The 18,756-nt window shown below is 45.8% G+C and overlaps 1 protein-coding gene across 1 annotated transcript in view; it reads left to right on the plus strand.

Annotated features, from left to right (window-relative positions):
* Positions 1–15,752, plus strand: part of TSHZ2 (teashirt zinc finger homeobox 2) — a 419,203-nt gene extending 403,451 nt beyond the window's left edge. Inside the window, exon 3 of the mRNA XM_006099092.3 lies at positions 15,391–15,752. The gene's annotated coding sequence lies outside the window, so the exon portion shown is untranslated. The remainder of the gene's footprint in view (positions 1–15,390) is intronic.
* Positions 15,753–18,756: the final 3,004 nt, after the last annotated feature.

Here is an 18,756-nt window from a genome sequence, read left to right on the forward strand (position 1 = left end):
TAAGAAGGCAGGAAGTCCAAGATCAAGGCGCCGCAGCATTGGTTTCCTCTGAGGCCTCTCTTTCCTTGGTTTGCAGAAGGCCGACTTCTTTCTGTGTCCTCACATGATCTTCCCCCTGTGCTCCTGCGAATCCTGGTGTCTCCTTCCATGTGTTTTAATCTCCTCTTCTTATAAACACACCAGCCCGATTGGATTAGGGCCCACCCTAATGGCCTCATCTTAACTTAACCATCTCTTTAACAGCTCTATGCCCAAATCCAGCCATATCCTGAGGCATATGAATTTTGGGGGACACAATTCAGTTCATAACACTGGCTTCGATGTTATCACCAAAGCTTTTGTATTGTTACTTTAACTTCAGTAGTTGCTTCTCACAACCACTGGCCTGGCCTGTCCCTGGCCTCAGAGGGAGCAGCTTGGGGCTCTGGGAGCCCTGCATACTCCTCCATACAAGCTCTCCATAACTTCCTTCACACAGAGATGAGAGGGCCCCTCCTGCTTCATTTATAGCTGCACTTAGAAGGTCTGAACATTTCATAGTAAACTTGATAAGTGAGACATTTAATATATATTGTTGCTTCTGATTTGGGGGTGGAGAAAACCTTGAGTTCCTGCCAGAAAACAAGCGTGCTTCAGTGTTTTTCAGTGCATAAGCAGAATCACAAGTAGAGTCTGAAGAGGCCTCTAGAAGGCAGTGTGGTCTGGTGGGAAGGGGGAGTCTAGTGAAGGAGGTGGTGGTGGAATGGGCAGAGGAAAGTTCAAATCCTGGCTGCACCTCTTACCAGCCATGGTGACCACCCCTTCACTTCCCATGAGCTGGGAACCCTTTGTAGAAAAGTCTTGATGGAAATACCCACTTCTGCTCTGTTGTGGGGGCCTCTCTGTCCCCCACCAGCCCCACACAGTGCCTGGTACAAGGCAAAGCCACTATTTAAAAACTAGTGGCCTGGTGCACGAAATTCATGCACATTAAAAGGGAATTAATTAGAGGAAATATTTTAATATTGCTATTTGCCCTTTCTCTATAATAGACGTGTCAGAGATGAAAGAAAATTAGTAAAATATATATGAAAATCTTCCTCCTGTCAGAGTCTGGGGTTCACCGCGGGACCAAGAGTCAAGACCTCACCCACCTGTGCAATGAGATCCAGATCCAACTAGCCCCACTCCTGTCAAGCCCTGCCAGGCAGGAGGCGCAGCCTCAGGTCCCCCGTCAAGCCCCCCTTGGGCGGGGGGGGGGGGGGGGAAAAAGCCTCAAGTCCCCCGGGGCATCCTCAGGGGCCCCCGCCCAGCAACAGGGTGGGGGGCATGGCCTGAAGTCCCCCGGCCTGGTGCCAGGGCAGGGGGAGCACAGCCTCAAGTCTTCTAGCCTGGCGCCAGGGTGGGGGGCATGGCCTGAGGTCCCCTGGCCCGGGCCAGGGCGGGGGGCATACCTTGATGTCCCCTGTCAAGCCCCACCAGGTGGGGATCACAGCTTGAGGTCCTCCATCAAGCCCCGCCGGGTGAGGGTCACGGCCTGAGGTCCCCGTCAAGCCCTGCCAGGCGGGGGGCGTGGCCTGAGGTCCCCCATCAAGCCTCGCTGGGCAGGGGACGCAGCCTCAGGTTTCCCCCCGCCCAGCCTGGCACTACGCAGCCTCAGGTCCCTGCTGATTGCCCATTACAGCTCGTTACGGGAACGCCACCTCCGCTGTGGCACAGCCATCTTGTGTTACAGGAATCCTGCCTCCACTGTGGGTGCAGCCATGTTGTGACAGTGTCACGGTGTGAGGGTCAATTTGCATATTGCCTCTTTATTATATAGGATAGTGATTATTGTTGTTACAGAAGTGCAAACCAATACACAAACCCCAGGGACTTGAAGGTCTTGTGCAAATTGTTTGTATGGAAATTTGGTTGCTCAGGTTTTTATCTGAGATGCAACTAGACCAGGGGTGGACAAACTTTTTGACTCGAGGGCCACAATGGGTTCTTAAACTGGACCGGAGGGCCGGAACAAAAGCATGGATGGAGTGTTTGTGTGAACTAATATAAATTCAAAGTAAACATCATTACATAAAAGGGTACGGTCTTTTTTTTTTTTAGTTTTATTCATTTCAAACGGGCTGGATCTGGCCCGCGGGCCGTAGTTTGCCCACGGCTGAACTAGACTAAGGTGGCTGTCTTTATAAACAGTAGTGCAGTGTGTGTGTGTGTGTGTGTGTGTGTGTGTGTTGCAAAGGAACTTCATCTACACAGAAATGCAGATTTAGGAGTGGGGAGAGGAGAAACAGAGACAGAGAGAAAGAAGTAGGAACACTGTTGTAGAAAACTGAACTTCATGTATTCTACTGAGTCTTTATAAGAAGGGTTAATTGATTAAATGGCAGTGATCAATCAATCAACCATGCAGTAGAGCAATAGTTCTCAATCTTGGCAACACATTAGAACCCCCTGGGAAATTTAAAAACCCAGTGCCAGGCCTACCCCAGACAATTAAGGCAGAATCTCCTGGAGTGGCCCAGTGTGGGTTGAGGTCAGCGTGGGGAGCCCACTCAGAGGCAGAAGGCAGTCGGATTACTCTGTGCCACTTATAGCTGTGAACTTGGGCAAGCTGCTTAGTAGCCCTGAGCCTCAGTTTCCTCATCTGTCCTGAGGAGGAAATCAGATACAATTGGTTAACCACTGGGCCCAGGCTCAAGGGCATACTGGGCTGATAAATGACAAATGTTCCCATTGTCACCCAATGGACGTGAAGTCTGGGCCTTCATGTCGCCATCTGCCAGGTGGTTGGCTCGGGGAGGATCCCTGCGGTCATTCATTTTCATTTCTGTGGTTCTACAAAGGTTGAGCAAGGGTGAACTATGAAGAAAAACTCAAGTGTCTTCACCAAGTGACACCCATGGGCTGGCACTTTGAAGATTTGAACTCAGCAGTCACCTCCTGACAGCTAGTGGGAGAGAAAAGCCGGAAACCAGCCTTCACACAAACCAACGTATCATTCATGATAAGTTGGGGTAAGAGATAGGCAGCCTGGGGGCCCAGTCTCAATCCTGGGCTAAGTGTAGGTCTTTCTGAGCACGTGCTACTTTAGCCAAAGGTTGACCGGGGCAGGAATTACCCGGGCAGAGCCACGGGAGGGGCTCCCGGGTGAGGGGCAGAGCAGCTGCAAAGGCTGTGAGGGGGCCAGGAGCTAGACATTTTTCCGGAGGTTTCTTTAAGACATAAACAAATGAATAAAAGAACATCTTTTCTTCTTAGAGCATCTCAAGGGACTTGGACTTTCCCGGTGTACTTTGGGGAGTGCTGGTGGAGTCAGATGAAACTCAAAACTCGGTGTGAGATCCCGACCAACCTTGGTTTCCTTCCAGCTCCTCTAGGAAATGGTGTGGGCGGTGGACAGTTCACCCTCCTGACCTCCGTCCTTCATCTCAAGAGGCAACACTAACTCACATTTTCCCAATCTATCGCGGGGGTTGGGAATTATTACCAGCAATCAAATTGGCAAAGGGTCATAGTTGTTATTAGGAAACAATATGGCACTTTGGTAACAGAAATCTCGTTTCAAATTCTAGTCTGTCACTTGCCAGCCATGTGATCTCCGTCCTGTTACTTAAATCTCTATCTGTTATTTTCCTGACCCCCGAAAAAAGGGATTTGGAAGGGTTACCTTTGGGGATTATTATAAGAATGAAAAGAGCAGCAGTCAAGATTCAGCAAAGGGTAGCACCCAATGAATGACACATCATTGAAACAAAGGAGGCTCTACTTAGAAAGTGGCTCTTCCTCTTAGCACGTGTCCCCATGCCAACCCCTTTCCCAGGGTGGACACACCACAAACTGGGCTGCCGCAGGGCCTTGGACACATAATCACGGTGGTAAGAAACAAAACAAAACAAAACAACAACCCTCTGCCTGTTTATTTTCCGCACTTGGAAGGCATGCAGTTCCTCCTAGACACCAGCAGCTCACATGCAGGCAGCAGTGAGTCCGAGGTGCCCACACAGTGACGCTCGGTGGTTGTACGTTAGTTGTAATAAATAACACTCGGCTGCACGCTCCACTTAGGGAAGACGGGTTCCATTGTGAATCATGTGGTTGGCGGTTTGGACTTTAAGCTGTCCGGGTTGTTTATGGAGGTGTTTGCCAGTATCTAGACCTCTTTCAAACAATTTAAGTGCCTTTGGAGTATATGAATGTGGCTCAATAAAAATGGGTGCAGGGAAATCTCTCTTCCACGGCCAGGCCCCGGAAGCAGCTGTGTGGGAGAACTGCCGCCTGGTAGCCATGACATCATGATGGCACCGCCGTGGGCGCGCTCCCTGTTCCTTGCCAGAGTGCTGTTCTGAGCCTTGCCACCCGTTTAACTTTCCTTTTGAAGGGACAAAACAGCTGGGCCGTTTTTCAGTGCTTCTCGTGTTGCATTATCTAGCTTTACTGAGAAATGTGCCTTTAGAACATGCTGGTTAGTTCCATGGACAGCAGTGAGTACTGGCTGGAGAAGCTTCCAGGTCACATATCTGAGTGGAAATGCTGGCTCTACCACTTGCTAACTCTCTGACCTCGATTCAGTTTCTTAACCAGTTCAAGCCTCTGTTTTCTCATCAACAGATAGGGACAATGGGGCCCTGTCTCAGGCATTACTGTAGAGCGCAGAGCTACAGTGAGCACTTAGAAAAGTGGTAGGTACTGGGACTGCCTCCTGCTTTCTTCTTAATAGCCACAGCAAATGTTTGAGATGCCATTTTACCCTTTTCTTAAAAAGGAAAAACTTTCCTTAGCTTCACATCCAAATTGACAACTGATTTCTTTTCAACACTGGCTAATGTATGAACTAAAGAGCCTCTCTTCTACTTACTTTTTTAAATTTCCAGAAAGAAGGAATAATCCATTTTCCAAGACCTAATGATTACTTACTTCTCACACATAAGTAGAATTTTATGTATGTATTTTTTTATTCTACATCTTATTCCGCAGCACTTTTAAGGGACTATATTGCATGCAATGCAATGAATTCATGAAAGAAAAGAAAATCACTTTTTAAATCTACATTATATTGAGTATATTTTGTCACCAGGCACCATTGTGGAAGGTACTATTATTGTTCTGATTTGGAAGATTTGGAAACAGGTTCAGAGGGGGTAAGTCATTTCCCCCAATGTCACACAGCGAGTAAATACATGGCAGAGGCAAACTCTCAACAAATATGTCAAAGGAAACTAGAGGGAATCTGAAGAGAAGCCAGAGGGTATAGACTGGAGCCTTCAGACGATACACAGTTACTAAAGTCAGGCCAAAAATTTGACTGTGAGCTTCCTAGTAGTGCAAGCAAAAATGGACACATGATCCATCCCAAGACTTAGCTTTTCTATAGGGATTTATAAATACACAGGCTCTCCTGGTAGGTAATGTCTGGCAGAAACACCTTGCATAACCTTTGTGATATTGTAGAGTGCAAAAAAGACAATAGGAGGTTCCCATGGTAAAACCAAATATGTTTTAAAATTAAAACCATTCCTTTCTGCGTGTGTGTGTGTGTGTGTGTGTGTGTGTGCGTGTGTGTTATTTAGCACTGGGCTCCATCCCTTTTCAATAATTATTCAATCCATGCTTTGTCAAAGCCGCACACGGAGACGAGCTTCGTGTTGAACGCAGGCTGAGGGGAGGGCGAGGAGAATGCCCTCTCCCCTTACCACTCTCATTTAGATTGACGTCCTTCTGGTTGTAACTGGTATAACTGTTCGGCAGTCAAGACTTCATGATCCCATCATTAGTTGTCAAGAGATTTCCATAGGGCAAACCCTCAGCCATTTCTCTCATTCCCGTTTCCTAACTACTTGGGGAGCCTGAAGTTGAAGAGCATGAGCTACGGAAAACATTTTCTCTGCCATTGAAAACTTCTAGGCTGACACACAGGACACAGTTGACATGGCGTGACAGCATGTGCACCATTCTCAGGAGACCCCGCATCTTCCCAACATTGATGTTGTTCTCCAAGATGTCACCCCGTTTCTGCTAGTTTCAGCCAACAACCATTTTGCATGCATCTTGGTCATGGTGGTGATGAGATTGTAAACCATTTCCGTGGCTGCCCATTAAGTCGACAAAAAGGGAACTTATTTGCTTCATTTCTTCCAATCCGCCCGCTCCGTTAGCCACGAGTTGGTGGTGAGGCTGGAGTCAGCTTAGATGTTGGCTGTGCTCGGGACTGACCACAGGAAATCTCTACGCCAGCGTCAGAGCTGCAGGCAGGTGGCTCTGGGCTGTGTCCTGAAGCACAGATCATGCATTTGAGACATTCGGCAGATGTATCACAAGTTGTGCTTTAAAAGAGGAAGTTCAGGAGTTGAGATTTCCCAGTGTGTCCATTACCACTTGCATGCCATCGTACTTAAGTGTTCCAAAAAGAAGACGATCAAGATCAATAATAGTATTGCCTCCTAGTCTTCAAGGATCTAATCAAGCACCACCCTTGACAAAGAATTGGTGGTCTCCTCGGTCCAGCTCTATGGTTAAGAGTAAAAGCTCTGGGATGTGAAGGTGGCCTGGCTGCAACATCTGTCACCCCATGGATCGTCAGGGTTGATTCGGCTGATCTGGCTGGCTAGGCGGCTGTCCCCTCCTCCCTCACCGTCCCTGTGCGTCCCTCCCGAAGCTGCGCACTGGGTCAAAGAGGACGACCTTTCCCCCAAGAGAGGACCCGTCTTCGGTCCAGGGTATACGAGTAGCTGCGCTCTCCTGCTAGAACTTCCAAACAAGCTCTCAAGAGTAAAGGCTCTGAAATGTAGAAAATGTATATTCCAATTAATTGTCGGAATATTCAGTTCCACTTACTGTCATTGCACCTTGGATGAGTCACTTCAATGATCTAAACCTCAGTTTTGACCTCTGTAATATTGGATATCCCTTTGGGTGGTTGAAATGATTAATAGAAATAGCTCATATGCGGTGGGTCTACAATTAACATTTGTGGATGTTACGGGTATATAACTTGTAAGTTCTATCATTGACTAAACCTCTTTGAGGTTCGATATAAGAAAGAAAAAGCCTCTCTCACCATTCAGGAACCCAGCCGTTTTTGTTCTATTTGGTTTATTTTGTGACCTCACTCTCCAAGAGCAATGAGTCTATGTTCAGTGACAGGAAAACTGCAGGGAAGAAAGGAATTAAGAAATGGCAAATATACTAGATAGCATTTTAAAATATTACCTGCCTACTCACATGAAGCCACATCGAGTGTACAAAAAGTATTCCCTACATTTAACCAATGATTTTATTCATTCTGAGGATTGGAATTCAACCTAAGTTTAAGGGTTTCTGCACACAGAGATTTCTCTTAGGAACAATTAGGAGAAACACTAATGATGAAATTCAGCAATGTAGGCAAGCCATTTGGATTTTCAAATTGTAAAATCAATTTGGAAAAATATTACCTGTAGGTTTCTCCCAGGATTACACGGTTAAAAATCACTCGTCTCCATTCCCACTTTGCTTCCTTGTCACGGTCTTTTTTTAATGATGCGTTTTCTATATGTCCAGCATTTATATCTCACTCTCTTTATTTCCGTTTTAAGAAGTCCTAAATAAGGAGTCCGGCGTCCTCACCCATCACTTAATCATCATGGGGCACATTGTTTAAACTCTCTTAGCCTCACCTCTTTATCTTCATGCTCCTATTACTTACCCAACATATTTCCAAAGAATGCTCTTTGAAAAATTGTAAGTTGCTGCCCTGGCCAGGTGGCTCTTCTCCTCTCCTCTTCTCTCCTCTCCTCTCCTCTCCTCTCCTCTCCTCTCCTCTCCTCTCCTCCCCTCCCCTCTCCTCTCCTCTCCTCCTGTACACCAAAAGGTTGCAGGTTCTATTCCCCGTCAGGGCACATACCTAGGTTTCAGGTTTGATGTTTCTCTCTCACATTGCTGTTTCTCTCCCACACCCCCACCCCCTTTCCCTTCTTCTCTCTCTGAAATCAATAAACGTATCCTCGGGTGAGGATTGAAAAAAAAATTTTTTAATGTAAATTCCTTCAAAACGGCAGAATAAATCATTCTTTGGAGTTTAAAGTATCAGACAGATGGTTCTAGTCTCTTCTCTTTTCCCGTTACATGTTCTAAGTTGGCTCTGATAGGATTAGACAACTAAGCATTCCAGGTAAATCTTTTTTTTTTATTCTGTTATTTCTTTAGTAATAAATGCTTTTTAAAAATTTCCACATTGGAGCCGAAACCGGTTTGGCTCAGTGGATAGAGCGTCGGCCTGCGGACTCAAGGGTCCCGGGTTCGATTCCGGTCAAGGGCATGTACCTGGGTTGCGGGCACATCCCCAGCAGGAGATGTGCAGGAGGCGGCTGATCGATGTTTCTCTCTCATCGATGTTTCTAACTCTCTATCTCTCTCCCTTCCTCTCTGTAAAAAATCAATAAAATATATTTTAAAAAAAAAAATTTCCACATTGGAATAGATAACTTTGAATTATTGTCTTTAGGGCTTCACTCACTCAACAAGTGTTTGTCAAGTACCTACTGTGTGCCAGACACTGGCTTATGTGCCTGGATACCTGCTGGATGGAAAGCCACACGGTCCCCACCTCTCTGGGGTTTACAAGCCAGAGCAGTAGGCAGGAGCTAAACCAACAGTTACTTGCATCTGCAAAAAGTCCCATAAGGACAACATAAATGTGCAATATTATTTTTTTAAAGAACTTACTAAAGCCCAATGGGTAAGAGCAGACTTTTCCGAGGAAGTGACAATTCCACTAGGAATTTAAGGGTGAGAAGTTGCTAGCCGAGCAAAGAATGGTTGGAATGGCATTCTAGGCAGAGGGAACGGCACTGCAAAGACTCTGAGGCCTGTTTCAGGAGCCGTCAGAAGGCCGGTGTTCTTGGGACATTTCAACAAGGGCAGAGACCCAGGCGAGGTGAGAGCAGTGGCAAGGCCAGAGCAGGAGGAAAGTTCTGGAAAAACAAGGGGTTTCTTTCTAAGCGCAGAATAGGTCACTGGAGGGTCAGCAGGGAGGGAATGGGGAGTGACTGCCTCACTCTGCTGTAAGTTTTCATCAGCTCACTTAGTTTGCCATATGGAGCATGATGGACTGGCCACAGCGCGGAATCAGGGGCCCAATGGGCGGTTATGACAGGCACTGGGGACAATACGCACAGGCTTGACCTGGGGCGCTGCGGGTGGAGACAGGAAGCGAGTTTGCCGAGGAATTTTATGAGTAGGTGTTAAGGATGACCCAACTTTCTGGCCAGAACAACTGGGCGGTGTAAGGTTTCATTCCCTGTGAATAGAAATGTTGGAGGGGACAGGCTGGGGCTGGGGACTCAAACGCCCCGCTTTTGAAAAAGTTACCTTGTGAGACGTCCACGTGGAGATGTCAGGAAGCCAGTTGGATGCACAGATCAGGGACTCACAGGCCTCAGCGTGCGGATATTCCACGTCACAGGACAGCGCTGCCTAGAAAGGGCTTGTGTCGAGCAGGGGTCCTGGCCCTTTGCAGACCCGTGTGGCCATTTGCAGACAAAGGCTCCATAATTTCCCCTTTACTATCCTGAAACAACATTCATCGATCACATGACCAGCCTATGCACATCTTTTCCAAAAGAACCCATCGTGCGCTGTGACTGTACAATAAGAGAGAAAGGGAAGGCTTCGGTTACAGAACTTCACTAGATCAGGACTCCTCACACTTGACCGTGCCAGGCATCACCTGGGCACTCCGCTCCCATAAAGATGCTGAGTCAGCAGGGCGAGTGGCTCCCACTCCGGGACGAGGTCCTGGGAGGAATAATGAGGGAGTCCAATGTGTGCTCCTGTGTGCGGATTCCCCGGGAACCTGCCGGCGACACCCACAGATCATCTGGGGGCTGGGGAATGGGCATCTCATCTATCACCAGCAGCCATGGCACAGGCGACTGGGTTTTCTGAAAGGACAAGTAACCCCCACTGAAATTCCAAACCAAACACAGTTTCTCTTGGTTGGCCAGGTAGCTTTACTTCAGGACAGTGCAGTGTGTGTGCAATTGTGCAGAAATGACTTTGGGTTTATATGGAAAATGGAGTTGAGTTCTAGGCTCAGATTGAAAACATTTCCCACCTCTGTCAGCAGTTCTGAGCCTGTGATGATTTTGTGCCCCCCCCCCCGCTACCCCCTCCCTCCCACCCCCAGCTCGGACCACTGGCAATGCCCAGAGATATTTTGGCTTATTGCGTTTCACGCTCCAGGTAAGGGAGATGGCACTGGAATCGGTAGGTAGAGGCCAGGGGGCTGCTAAAAAGCCACAATGCACAGGACACTCCCACAACAGGAATTGTACGGCCCAAGATATCAACCGTTGAGAAACCCAGACCTGCTGCGGGATTCCTGGCAGAGAATGAGGGACAGGCCGCCCTGTAAGAAACCGTCCCGCACATTGCCCAGGGGTCCCACCCCCAGCCCTAAGCGTCCAGTGCTGGTGGTGCCCACGGGGGGAGCAGTCACAAAACACCCAGGACAAGATGCCGCTCTGAGCAGAGGGTGCGGAGTGGGGAAAGGAGAGGGCGGGGGCCCTGAGCAAGGCCAAGGGGGGCGAAGAGCCAGCCAAAATGACTTGCCAGAGGGATTAACCATTCTAGCAGCGCCAAATTAAAGCATATATAATCCCATGCATCTGTTGGTGGCTCTGTAATTAATACAAAATAATTACATCTTCTCGCCTGGCTCTCCCTCACAAACTCTACTTAATGAACATTGCCAACGACTTTGTAGATATGTAATTAAATTTTTTATTTATTTCCGTTGTATTTGTAGAGGAGCCGCTCAACATATTAGAAAAAAGAGGGGCAGCCCCGTGCAGCAGCGAAGCGTGACCTCCGCCATTTGCGAGGCAACCCAGGTCTCTGCTTTCTCTCTCTGAACCCACTCTGCATGCTTCCTTCTGAAAGCAAGAAATAAGAAGACTAGTTCTCAGTCTCCTTTCCTAGGTTTTCTAGTTTTAATTTTCTGCCAGGGTTTCCTCTTTAGACCTAAAGAAAAATAGGTTTTTCTTCTTTTGAAATAAAGAATAACAAGAAAGGATATATTGTCCCAACATGGTCCAAAATGCAGGTGTCCTGTGTACCATTCTCTCTGGTACAGCAGCACTGACCTTCCAGAAGAATCTACCGCTTCCATTACGTGGTGGTATATGATGAGGTCTCTCAGATGGAAATAATGCCATAGCCAGGTCTGAACAGAAGACACATGGATCTGGAATTTAACTGAGTAACTACACAGATATTCTTGGGGAAATGACTTTCCTTTATTAATAATGCCAGCGTTTAACACTATTATACACCAAGGCATCACAAGCAATATAAAAAGCAGTGATTGAAGCGACAAAAAACAACCCAGAATCCGAATACCCTTCTCCCACTTACCGGCCAGGTGACCGCGGGCTCACCCCTCTGATGCCCATGTCCTCGCTGGGAAGTGCAGACACTGACCTCCCGCCTTGCAGCGCTGTGAAGCTGACAGTCAGGCTTGGGCTGAGCGTGGAAAGCATAGGACAAACTCGGGAAATGTCACGTGGTCACTACAAAGGACCCTTTCACACCGAGACTCAAAAAAGCCAGCAACGTGAGTCAAGGATCAGGGACTGAGATCTTCGGAACTCTCGGCTTCCTTGGTTTCTGTACAAGAGTTTGTCATTAGGGTGTTTTTCAGAAAATGGCACCCAGGTATATGAGGAGCACTTTGCAGGGAAGAAAGGGGTTACCAAACCAATCTGGGGAGCCCTGTGTTACATAAACACATGTTGTGTTTGGTCGGGTTGGGTTTTAATTGCAGGATTTCTCAGTCTTTAATATGCTAAGGTGTATTGTGATTTCCAAGAAGGGGACTATAAGATAATAAAATCAGGACTTTCTTCCTCCTTGCTCCCCTTCCCAGAACACAAACTTTGCCTTAAGAGAAACCCAGACAGAAAAGTTTGAGTGTTGATCAGATCTTTTACAGGTTCAAGAAAGTGATAGATGAAAGAAGGTTCTGTAAAACTGATTCCACATTAATATCATGGTCAGGGAGGCGAAATCGAGGGCTTCCCACAGACCTCACATGAAACCACACCAAGACTTCGTCCCGTTGTACAATGTAAGGCACTTTATTCTCTAGAGAAGATAGGCTTTGTCATTCATATCCTCTTTCCTTCCCTCCCTCCTCCGACCTTCTGATGTCCTTGCACATTCTGGCCTCTGCTTTCTTGCTCTCTTTCTTCGACCCCTGTCTCTTCCTCCAACCACATAAACTTTCTCCTTCAGGGTCCTAGACCCGCCATGGGTTCCAACCAAGTCAGAGGAAAGGCAGCTAGCTTTTGCCTTTGAAACACAAACCTGGCGTCAAAGGGAGTGACGCCGTCCACTGATGGTGATCTCTCACCTCCCTGTGATTAGATAGGGAGGTGTCTGAAAAGAGCGTGGGGACTCCCAAGGAAGAGGCCTAAATGTTAAGCCATCCTCCGCTGTGGGCCCGTGGACAAGTCACTAACCTCTCTGAGACCTTTTTTCCTATTTGTACTTTGACATTGTTTCAAGGGTTAGCGGTATCATGTGGAAAGTACCTGGCATTTGGTAGGTATAGAGGAACTGGTTGCCAGTATTGTAGTCATACTATTCCTTACCAAGGGATTGTTTATATTGCCTGTTATGGCTATTTTGCACATAATTTTTCTACATACATCAGGTGTCATATGATCTTCAACTTGTCTTTATTCTTCTACTAGAAACATGGAAATTTCCCCAAATATTAATTATATATAGGTTCAACGTGTTTCTTTCTCACTAAACGATCACTATCACTAAATCATTGATTTTCAATCTTTTTCATCTCAGGGCACACATAAACTAAACACTAAAATTCTGCAGCACACCAAAAAATATATTACTATATTTTTTGCCCATCTGACAAAAAAAAAGTATGATTTTGATTGATTTACAAAAAATAATAGTAGTAATAATTACCTACCCATTGTGCTCCAAAGTGACTTTTTTTAAAAATCAGGTGCCTATACTTGTATATAAGGATTTCTGGAATCAAGAATTAACCAACTATGCCATGTGACTGATAAGATACAACTCCATTATATGTCCATTATATGTATGGTTCAAGACAAGGCATTCACACCACTCGGCTATGGATGTGTGGCTGTTGTCATGTTTTTATTTGACAATATAAAGGGGGGAAAGGTCGGTATTGCATATTTTAAAAATTCTGGCAGGCACACCGGTTGAAAATCACTGCACTAGATAACAAGATATAAGCAAGGAACACCGCCTAGATTGGGCTAATGGAAATTATATGTATTTTTACAGTAATCCAAATAGCACATATCTGAAAAAAATTCACTTCAGTAACCTCCCATAGCACAGCACACTTTAAGCAGCACCTCCCACCACAAAAAAATGGTCCTTTTTTAAAATATGTTTTTTATTATTCAAGTGCTGTCGACATATAATATTATATTAGTTTCACATGAACAGCATGGTGATTAGCATTTTACATAACCTATGAAATGATCACCACGATAAGTCTAGTAGCCATCTGAAAAATGGTCCTATCTTTTGACTTGGGAATTTCACACTTGGGAATTTAAGCTTATGAAAAGACAACATACTGAAAGGCTTTAAACCAAAGATGTTCATCACAGTGTTATATATCACTAAATAAAATTGGAAGCAAGTTAAATGTCCAACATTAGAGAATAGTTATAGAACCCATGTAGCTGTTTACAATGATACTTGCAAGTGGAAAAATACAGAGAGAAATATTACACAGTGGGTACTTACAACTATGTAAGCCCAACAAAAATGTACAGACAGCTCTGGCCTGTGGTTAGAGTGTCGGCCCACGCACTGAAGGGTTGCCAGTTGGATTCGCGGTCAAGGGCACGTTCTTGGGTTGCAGGTTCAACCCCCAGCCCCAATAGGGGCACGTGTCTCTCACATTGATGTTTCTCTCTCTCTCTCCCACACTCCTTCTTCCCTTCCACTCTTTCTAAAATCAATGAAAAAAATAACCTCAGGGGAGGATTAACAAAAGAAAAATGCATGGACAAAGAAAACACTAGAAGAAAATATAGCAGAATGTAAGTAGGAGCTCTCTCTGGGTAGTGAGGCCATGTGAGGTTAAATATTTTATTTTTCAAAATGTTTTATAATGCAAAAATCACACATAGTATTTTTTATTTTAAATTGTGGCTAAATGCATATAACATAAACTTTATCATGTTAATCATTTTTAAGTGTATATTATTGTACAGCCATCATCACCATCCACCTCTACAACTTTTTCATCTTATAAAACTAAAGCTCTATCCCCATTAAACAAGTCTCCATCCGTCCTTTCCCCAGAGCTCCTGGAATCCACCTTCTGCTTTGTGTTTCTCTGAGTTTAACGACACTAGGTAGCTCAGATCATTAAAAGCATACTGTATTTGTCATTTTACAACTGCGTTATTTTCACTTAACACAATGTCCTCAAGGTTCATCCATGTTATAGAATGTGTCAGAATGCCCTTCCTTTCTGAAGCTGAATAATATTCCATTGGATGACTAGACCACATTTCGTCTATCCAGGCATCTGTTGATGAGCATTTGGGTTGCTTCCACCCCTTGGCTATCTATACTAATAATAGAGAAATATGCAAATTGTCTGGGACACCGTCACAGTAACAGTAACAATCAAACAGCAGGCTGCATGGGGCGACCAGGCCAGCAGGGGGGTTAGTGAGGGACGACCTAATGACTGAACAGCAGGGGGGGCAGGTGAGAGTGACCAGGCTGGTGGGGGGGCGGGGGAGAAGTTGGGAGCAACCAGGCCAGCAGGGGAGGGCAGTTTGGAGTGATTGGGCTGGCAGGGGAGCAGTTTGGCATCAATCAGGCCAGCAGGGGAGCGGTTAAGGGGCAATCAGGCTGGCAGACAGAAGCAGTTAGGGGCAGTCAGGCAGACTGGCAGGCAAGTGGTTAGGAGCCAGCAGTCCCAGATTGTGAGAGGGATGTCAGACTTCCGGTTTAGGGACAAGGATCAGGCCTAAACCAGCAGTCGAACATCCCCCAAGGGGTCCCAGATTGGAGAGGGTGCAGGCTGGGCTAAGGGACACCTCCCCCATGCACAAATTTCATGCACTGGGCCTCTAGTTGTGAATAATGCTGTGAACATGATGTACAAATATCTCTTCCCTACATTATATTTTAATTTTTTTTCCCTAAATTGGCTCTTCATTTCTGTATTCCATCAACTGGTTATAGCATACCCTAGACCAGACCTAACTAGGACTCTGCGCAGAACCTTAATACCAATGCACTGGTCTCGGTGGGCAATTTGACTACCTGGGGAAATAACCACCCGAGCTATCCCTCCGAAAATAACGCACCTTTTTGTTGTTGTTCTGGTTCCCATTACAGGACAAATGCCTTAGTTCCAGCTCTCCAGCCTGGATCCCCTCACCGGAGCCCTGGGTTGCACCACCCCCGCTTCTGACATTGAACTCCTGGCGCCCTGCTCTCGGAAGATTGCCCAAAAAACCCGCCCAGCCATTTCTCTTCGTCCGCACTAACAATTTGGTAATGAAGTATTGATTTCCACTTCTCTGCTTATGGACGATATTAGATTTTCATTGATAAACTGCAGTGGGGCCGTCTCGTCTCCCCGGCCCCCTTTTCACTGTCACGAGGAAACAAAGTGCCCCTGAAGAAAAATCACGCCCGAGAACACCGATGGGCTTATTTTGTCCGTTTGTAACACTTGACAGGAAAGGGTGGGGGGGGGGGGGGTCGAAGTCTCCATAGTTTCATGTCCAAGTGGGCTGCACGAGCTGTGGCCGCTGGGAAGCCGGCTTCTCCGGGTAATGTCCGTTTCCTATTTATAACCCCCCTGGGAGCGTTTGTCTAAGGAAATGTTTCTGTTCGGAGCAACAATTACGGTTGCACCTGGATTGCCCAGTCCTGCCCCTGCACTGGGGAGCCATTCATCACCGCAAAGTGGAAGAATTATTAAGTTAAACCAGACTTTGAGCCAAGGAAACCTCCGGACAATGTTCATCTTCTGTGAGAGTTGTTCAAACAGTCAGGCTTAACCGTGTGGCTGCCGAAGACGTGTTCTCTATGGTCGTCATCTTCACTGGGTTAGAAAAAAAAATTAGTTTTAAGCCTGTGCCACTGTCGTAGGAGCCTGCAGATTGGGAGAAGGGGGAGCTTGGTGCGATGCCCACTCTGAGAGGAAGCAAGAAGAGGAAGCAAGAAGCTGAGGTCACGGCAGGCTGGCCTGCAATCTCTTCGGCAGGACGGTTGTTTATGGCTCTGAGGCGAGCTCGGCTTCAGAAGCAACGGAGAGCATGAAATAGGGTGTCCATTTGAAATGTGTTTCTGCAACTTTTTTCATTAAAACTTTGAGGGCCCAATTTTAATTTGTGGAATATTCCCGTTAATAATGAGATCTAATTAAGACATCCATTAAAAGCCCGTTAAAGTTAATTTAACGTAAAAATTCCAATAGAACTGTATTAGATTTTCTCCATTAAATTAACGTTATGGATTTTTAACGGATGTCTTAATTATACGTTATTATTAACAGGAATACTGTATTACACAGATTAAAATCAGGTCTTGCGTCAACTTGGAAAAGCTACGAGTGTGTTTTAATATTAAAAGTCTTGCATACCTAGTGCACACTCTGGAAATGCAGGGGGTAGATCTGTTTACTCGAGTTGAGCCTTTTCTATACAACGGAAAGCAAGCTCTAATAGAGAAATCCATCATTGCATTTAAACAGTGAATTTCCTTATTCTCAAAGGACAACTAAGGCTGGATTGTGTTGCAACCTGCTACTCAGCAATAGGTGATTCTTGGCACAACACAAAGAACTAGATGATTTTGAAACAAAAGGAGTATTTTTGTTGTTGCTTTAATGGCCAAGGTTATCACACACCAAAAAAATCTCAACACCAACAAAATGAAACCAAATATATCCTCTTCGCCATTTCTCATGGAGGCTGCCTGTTGAATTGTTTTTGGAACTTTTGACATGATCCCTAAATTCAACATTGGGATTTAAAAAAAAAAACTTCTTATTTACCTCCTAGGGAAAGTGTTGCCCTTATGCCACATATAATAGCAAATTGCTTTTTTTATGGCATGCATAACCTAGATGGGGAAAAATATGGCGCTTCGGGGAAGGAGGGAAAAAGTAAATGAAGTTCCAGGAATGTCATTCTGAAGTAATGAGGCATGGACAGAAAATACAGCCCTCACATCATCGGATTGAGATGGCAGTCGAAATAGCTTCATTGAGGTGTCAGCACTCATCCATCAATCAATCACCCACAAGGAAAAATCACAACAGTACAACGGGGCGGCTTTTATGGGATTTACTCATGGGCATAGGAAATAGCGGCTCAAATGTAGTTCTGACATGAAAAGCAAGGTGCTGATATTATTTTTTATGATGGGAGGATCATAAAGTGAATTGAGAACAGCGAGGTCTGTCTTTGCTTAACCTATTCAACCAGAAATGAATGGAGCTCAGCCGGAAAGGAACAGTCTTTGGATGGGTTAAGATTGAAGGGTGGACTCTACTGAGCCCTGTCCTTCGACAACGAAATTCTATTAAAGGGAAATCAGTGCATTAGCATGGAGGTTCTTGAAGCTGTGCAAAATTGCCTGCTCCAACCCAGGGGTATTCGATAAAGTTTCATAATTCAGATTCTGCCGCAATGTCCAAAAGCAAATTCTTGAGCTCTTGTTCCAACCAGGGGGGGATGGAGGGGAACAATGCAGTTCTCAGCTCCGTGGAAATAGTCTCCCTTCTAAGAAAAAAAAATAAATCATCTGCTTCAACATATAATCCATACAGTTTTGTTAGTGCAATTTCTATGGAGGGGTGGGGTGGGAGGCGAGAGACAAAAATATTGATAAATTTGGTAAGACTCATGAATCGTCGCTTGGTAACCGTAAATGTCACTGCTGAGGGACAGCTGCTAATGTTCTTAGGAAACAGATCTGGGCTCGCGCTGTGAAATACACACAATTCTGAGTATATTCCTAGAGACTCAGCCTGTCTTCATTTGGCAAGCCCTGCGAGGCTTCTCAAGCTCCTTTCTGGAGGGAAAAACTAAATAGCATGAACTCAGGAGAGTGTTTGTATCTGCTTTACCATTCTTCTCCTCTCTGTGAATAAATGTAGTTCTGATCAGCCGGGACTTGGGAAATGGAAAGGAAGATGACATGCAAATTACACTCAAGAATCTCCATCCGGCCACTACCCCTGGTATCTGTGAGGGGGCGGGGGGGTGGTTGCCTGTCCTTCCCCCTCCCTCTTTCTAGCTAAGGCCACCGACCAGCTGCAAAAGGAAGTGTCCATTGATAAAACTGTATAAATAATTAAGTTTTATGTATTTTGCCCCATTTTACAACCTGTTACAAAACACTGGGGACACAGGGCAGAACAGGAAACACAATGTATTCAGCAAATTCATCCAACAATTCTTAGTGGGCAGCTGCTGTGTGCGCAACACCGTCCTAGGTGCCATGGGGTACAACGTGAAGAAGTCACACAAGGCCCTGGGTATGGACCGCAGCTCCCAAACATATGACACCAGACAGCTGGGGGACGGCGGGGGGAGAGCGGGGGCTCACATGGGGTCCAACTCCTTGTGTTATTTGTGCTTTGGTTCTGTTTTTCAAAATAATATTCCAGAATAGGGAATTCTCCTTCTGAAAAATATACCAGGAGGAAATAGCTTAAAAATAGGTCAAGGCCTAAAAGCAGAATAT

This window comes from Myotis lucifugus, unplaced genomic scaffold, assembly GCF_000147115.1.
Source record: "Myotis lucifugus unplaced genomic scaffold, Myoluc2.0 scaffold_258, whole genome shotgun sequence".
In the NCBI taxonomy this organism is placed as follows: Eukaryota; Metazoa; Chordata; class Mammalia; order Chiroptera; family Vespertilionidae; genus Myotis; species Myotis lucifugus.